Below are 6,830 nucleotides of genomic sequence, written 5' to 3'. Positions count from 1 at the left end.
CTCAACCCCTCCCACTCAAGAAGCAGAATGCATTCCAGCGCGAGCTTTAGGCACAGGTAGCTTGAAAGACTCAGGTGAGTGTGTGCGACTTTGTGGGTGTGTGGGAGTGGTAGCCTACAGCAATAAGGCGACGCACATTTAAACGAAGAACATCTTCTGTTACTTTTCAAATGTAAAACTTTATAGTTTTATTTCCCAAAGCTTGTCCATGTTAGGCTGCTTAAGGTGTAGGATGGAATTCTTAAATTACACTTCAAGGCTATACTTTCAGGTCACATAATTTAGTCTAACACTGTGCTGCTGGCAACATCTGTTTTTCTGTGTATATTTCCCCTGCTGAGGCAAGAGGAATCAGGAGTTTGCATGGCATGTTGGCATATGGATTCCTCTCTTTTTTTTGGTTTGGTGGACTCAAAGTGTGTTTCCCAGGTTGAAAAAAGTGTAGGCTACATGAGAAAAAAGTGCCCTCTAGAGTGTCACTTCAAACAGGTTGAAACAAGTAGAATTCAAGAATGTGTTTCAATGAGTCCCCTTAGTGTTGAAAACACAATGCAATGCCCTGAAGTGTGCCCCTTAAAATGCCCTACTTGTGCCTGTGGTCTTTACTTCCTTATGTGTGTCCTTCCATTGGAAAAGGGTGCCATTAGGGAATGTCCTCTACGCTGTCCCTATTCCAAAGGCTGTCTTTAGATTGGATTAGATTAGATTCAACTTTATTCATATAAATATATCTTTTTACTAAGGAAAACGACAAAAAGTAGTAACGCATATAGTGACTTGGATAAGTAACTTTAATCTGATTACTGGTTTGGAAATAGATTACTCGTTACCGTAGTATACTACTTAAACGGCACCGACAATCAAAAAATCCAGTGGAAACTAGATGGCAGAAGTGTGTAGGCCAATCTGCCCACCAGATTTTTCTACTTCGCTACCTACAGATGTTTTACCGGTATGATATTTCGAAATGCCATGTTATTTCCCATAGACAATCGACGCCCAGAAGTTGGATGGATACGTAAGTTACGGAGGCGGGACTTATTCTGGAGAGGTCTATAGCAAATATGATGAATTGAATCCACATATCCTTGCACTTGCGAAACTATTTTCCAGCATTCACGTTCCTCTTAAAGTGACAGGCACTCAATTAGATTTACACACCAAATGTGATGATTATAGACAAGTGTAGCCTAATAATTTAAATATCAATATGATGTAATCAAATGACTAAATATGTTTAGCTATTAGTAATCATGCAGATCATAAAATACTATAAATAATTATCGATATAAATTTATAGTTATATGAATTCCAAAATATGAAAAAGAAACCTATGACAACCATCACTTTCTATGTGTGTGTGTGTGTGTGGAGGGTCAATCAAATTCTATGATTGCCATTGATGTGAATGATCTCACAAATCACACAAACCAAATCAAATTTTAAAAAATCGCAATAGTATCGAAATCATTGTGAGATAAGGGTGAGGATCTGCAGTGACTTGACTGCTCGTGTTATGATTATTACTGGGATTTCTGTCTTTCCATTGATATAGCACTTCATAAGAGGGTACTTCATGTTTTATTCTTAGACAGAAAGACCCAACGAATGTGTCCAGATATAGGGACAACACAGTTTGTGTTGTTTCTAACACATTCATTTTAAGAGTGTAGGAACCTCAAATGTATCTCTTTAACGTGTTTCTGGCATCACTGTACTTGATACATCGTAGCTTTCTGTGTGGAGTTGGGGCCCCATGTCGTCAACAGTCTGAGTCCACCACTGGTATTGACCACTCTAAAACACCATGAACACCAAATATCTGCAAATGGCTGAGACTGAATAGAAAAGTTAATTGTTGACACAGACATGGAGGTCACACATTCAGAAGGTAATGTATCCTGTTACCACATGACTGTGACATTTATGTAACTGAGACCAACCAGGTGAAACCCCTCACTGAGCAAACTGTGCCTTTGTAAACTAACAATAGAAGTGAAATAAAAGAGGAACAGGAAAATCTAGTTCCTGAAACCTCACCTGTTAATCTAAGATGGAGATTTTTGGAAATGTAGATCCTGTTCTGTTGCTTTTTGGCAAACATTTGTTCCTAAACCAGGTTTGACATGTAGTAAGGTGTTACAAAGCATGTAGTAAGGTGTTAGAAAGTTTTGCCTTCACAGATCACTTTGCATCACCCTTAACTAAAGCCATTTTTGTCCGGTCTCTTAAATGAATTAAAATCAAGTCATAAGGACCATCATGCACCTCTCATTAAGCTCCATTGTTTATTTGTCAGCTTGCAGCTAAAAGATCCATTACAGAGGGGACCAGAGTCAACCAGTGCTAGTTCTCACTCGTTCTGCCAAACGTGATAGTCTGCTGAAAGAAGAAACAACAAGGGTGTTCTTTGCATATTTTGCATTTACAAATTCCTGCAAAGTGTGTATTTTGCTCAAAATGCTTAGTTTATGTCTTAAAAACAAGTATTTAAGTCAATGAAACTGTCAGTGCAATCAGAATGACAAGCCCTTACGCCATTGTTTATGAACAAGATAGTCCAACTGCTTTTCGTGCTGATAACATCCCTACACCAGCAGTGAAGTCCACTGAGACCCTCTCTTTATAGGTCTGATGTTGGGGGAAAGAGTCTGTGACCAAAGGCCAAGGATGTTCCTTTGTTGTTTACTTTCCTGTTAGGCCTACTCAAAGTCAGTGCTGTAAAATCCTACTCCACCCAAAGTTTTTGGGAAGAACATTTTAGAGTGACATTAACTGTTTGTGTTCAGTAGTTAGTATCAGGGTGTCTCCCCATGAAACTCTTTAGTTTGTCATATGAGGCCAGTGGGACATCTTCTCTACAGCTGCTGACTCTGAACAGGAAATGGTTAACTGTGAACATGCAAGATAATGGGAAGCACATTTCCTGGCTTTCCTTTCATTTGAGCTGAGCGAACTGACAGACATTTCTAGAATGATAAAGAGTTTGGGATACCTTGTACAAAACAGGTTGGTAGGCATGTAGAGAAAATGACATCTTCATTCTGAATACATTGATGTAGTATGCCTTCTATTTGCATGGGCGGATTATGAACTTTCGGGCCCCTGGGCCCAGATGTATTAAGGACCCCCCACTTATTGTCGTATATGTGGTGGGGGGGGTTGGGACATTTTTTAATTTGTTTGATGAGATTTCCTGTATTCTGGTGCATTTTGGGGATGGCCAATACTAAATTCAATCAGATTCATAGCCTACATCCTGATTTGTTGATATTGAGGCAATGATTCCATGCAAAGGCTTGGGCTTCAGGGCCCCCTGACCCCTTGGGCCCCTGGGCCCGGTAGGCCCGTGCAGTAATCCATCCCTGTCTACTTGGAATAGTGTTACACGCATGTTATATATTAGCATCTATGTCAATGTTTTGAATTACCATACATTGGCCAGTTGGTATTACTACCAACTAACATTGTCAATACCTCCTTGCTGGTTCATTAGGTCTTTGATCAGTGAAGAAACATTGACTGTGGGGACATCTGGTGGTCATATTATGCCACTATATGAAGTCCCAGGACAACCAACAAATGAGACGATTGGTGGTTGTCACTGTTTGGATAAGATAATGAGCAGAAGAAAATATATTTTGGCATATTCTCCATTGAAGCCAATATAGAAGAAAGAACCAAGTGTTTCTATATCTGAATGTCTTAGGTCAGTGTGCAATATACATGCAATTGTACTTAGACACTTAATTAGAAAACTTACGGGCTAAGGTAAAACATTTGTATCAAGACAGAGTGCACACAGACAGTGCTCTATTCTACATATATTATAAACTTTAGGGAAATGTAAAATAACTTTATTAAACTACCACAGTCAGGTATGCAGATAATGTCCTTTCACACATTGTGATGAACCCTTCAAACTAGAAGTCAACTTGTGCACTGAAACAAAACAGCACTTAATCCACCTTGTCCTCATACATTATTCAGCTTGTTTTGCAGATCCCCAGGCCTCTCTGTAGCCATGCTCCAGGCATCCATTCTGCACCGCACTAAAATTAGGCAACAACACTCCTTTCAAACACTTGTCTTATTTCTCATACTTGCTGTGATTGGAGAGGGAAATGCTTGATGTAAGATAACGTCCGTCCGTTTTCAGTTTTGACAAGTGTAGCTTCGGACATGGCATATGTTTCTAAGAGAGGTTCCTGAGATACTGTCCGGCCCAGTGGTCACTCTATCTGCGGCTGAGAGTAGTCTGATCTGCATACATCCATTTTTATTTCACCATGAGGCTTGCAGAGGTTTCCATTTACACCACCAAGCTGAAACAGTGGGTCTTGCAAGCAACACCGCCAGTTAACCGAAAGCATTGAAGTTGGTCTTTTTGGAAAACCATATGAAGAGATCTGTCTGTCTGCTGCATATGACTCCACATTCCAAGGAAGCCTCCAATTCCTTCTAAGCCACCAATCACAGGAGACAGTGCAGTAGACTCCTCACCTACGTTAGTTTCCGAAATCTCAAGTCAGAAATATAGTGCTGCTGCCATGTCTCATTTCTTGGATCAAAAACTTGGATCAGGTTGATGAGGTGGCACAGTGGTGTCAATCTAACAGCTTGACACTGAATGTCAATAAAACCAAGGAAATGGTAGTGGATTACAGAAGGCAGCAGCAGAACTACAGTTACACCCAGTGTTCGAATTATACCGTGAGCTTCGGGGGGTACCGCTATTTCGACTGGTGACGTCACTCTCCATTTTATATAGGCTTACACACATGATTTCACACTTGTGGTTCACAGTCAATTTTCCTTCGAAATATAGGTATATGACTGTGGCTGGCTGGCCGACAAGTTAAAAGAAACTAATCATACTAGTAAGCACAATTGACCTTACACGTTATGGGAAGGGTTGGATTTGGTAAGCACTGTTTCAAGGTGCGCCCCGTGCGTAAAATTGCGCGCCACAGTCAAATATTTTTTGGTATAGCCGTGCAGTGCAAACATGGAAATGCATACAGAGCAATAGCACGGGAATGGCAAACATACAACTTAAAGACCCAGAATTGTTTACAGATGGGCCACAGAAAGTCTCCCGTTTAATAGCCAAGTTCACCTAGCCTAATACAAGACCAGCCTTTGGTTCATTTGATTCGTTTTTCTTGGATAGCCTAAGCCTGCAAAACATGAAAATACCTTGGATATGATAACGGCAGAGTTTCAAACTTCAAATGGCGTGTACATCTGAGTGTAGCGCACAGATGATGGAGAGGGATTGAGAGAGGGGTGGTGCGTATGTGCTTGCAACGCATCTAAGACGCATCTTGACCAATCAGTTTTCAGTGCAGGCGGGATTTTATCTCTAAACTAAATTCATAATTTCAGTGTATCTAGGAACAAGAGCCAGTGCCCCCCCAAAAAGGAACATTTAAGACCCATTTCACATAAGACTGCACGAAAGTGTACCCTTGTCTCATAATAGTAAAAAATAGTCTTATTATATAGTTTGTAACAGTGCATTGCCCATGGCGGGTTAAATGATTGCAAAAGACATGTTGAGGTGAGTTTAACAAGTGTCATTTCATGTATATTATTTAGGCCTACATTAGATGGCTAGTTGCCAAGGCTACATGAAAAGACCAAACTTCCAAAATCTACATATTTTATTATCCCAATTCCTAACTATAGCCTAGGCCTCCCTTATTTGGTTTACTGACTAGACATTATTGAAGAAACACAATCATCTGTATTTCAGTATCTAAGTAGGATAAAGTTTAGGGATACCTCCCTGAAATTACCTTTTGCAGGTTGGGATGTCTGTTATATCACAAAACGTTTGTGCAGCAATATGCTTTTAAGGAAGGCTGATCTCTAATAATGGCAACGAGGAAAGACATTTCACGTCCAATTGATTATTATATGTTCACGTAGCGTTTCAAACAAACTGTAGGTAACTTTGCAATTATAGATGTATGGGCATTTGCGTAAAAAAGGTAATCTGCAGTTCATGCGAAATTCCCTGAATATTAGTGCAAATTAAGAATATTAAGATATTAATTAAGATATTAAGAATGAAATTGCACAAAATGATAAATCTCCTCATTAAACCTCTCCCGTGTCGGTATATCTATGGAACTCCTCCTATGGAGGCCTGATTTTTAAGCTAAGAAGCAGCGATGGTCGTGGCCGCCGAGTGGAAGGGAGACCTACGGTTAAACCATAGCGATCTTGCTACTCAATGTTTTTCTAAGGTTGGCTAATATCACTATGTTGTTACAAAGGCAGTGAAATATTAGACAAATGTATGGCCAGTTGGCCACCGCTTGTTAACCCATTCGTTTCAGGCTTTTGCAGCCTACACTGTGAATTTGTTTTAATTTGTCAGTATTAGCCTATACATGGGCGGATTATGAACTTTCGGGCCCCAGATATATTAGGGGCCCCCCACTTATTGTCGTATATGTGTGTGGGGGGGGGGGTTGTTCCTCCCCCAGAACATTTTTAATTTGTTTGATGTGATTCCATGCAAAGGCTTGGGCTTCAGGGCCCCCTGACCCCTTGGGCCCCTGGGCCTGGGCCCGGTAGGCCCGTGTAGTAATCCATCCCTGAGCCTATATCATAGCAAACAATACAGTCTGAACGTACCAGAGAAATGGTACAGCCCAATGGGGGTGAGGGTTTAAAAATCGTATTTAATTAGATTATATCCTGAATTAACATTACATTTTATTACATTTTTTCAGTACCCCCCCAAACTATTATTTTTAGGGCTATCAATCGATTAAAAACATTAATCTAATTAATTACATACTCTGTGATTAATTCAT

This window comes from Alosa sapidissima, chromosome 3 (genome assembly GCF_018492685.1).
Source record: "Alosa sapidissima isolate fAloSap1 chromosome 3, fAloSap1.pri, whole genome shotgun sequence".
In the NCBI taxonomy this organism is placed as follows: domain Eukaryota; kingdom Metazoa; phylum Chordata; class Actinopteri; order Clupeiformes; family Clupeidae; genus Alosa; species Alosa sapidissima.
Note: the sequence above shows the minus strand (reverse complement) of the source record.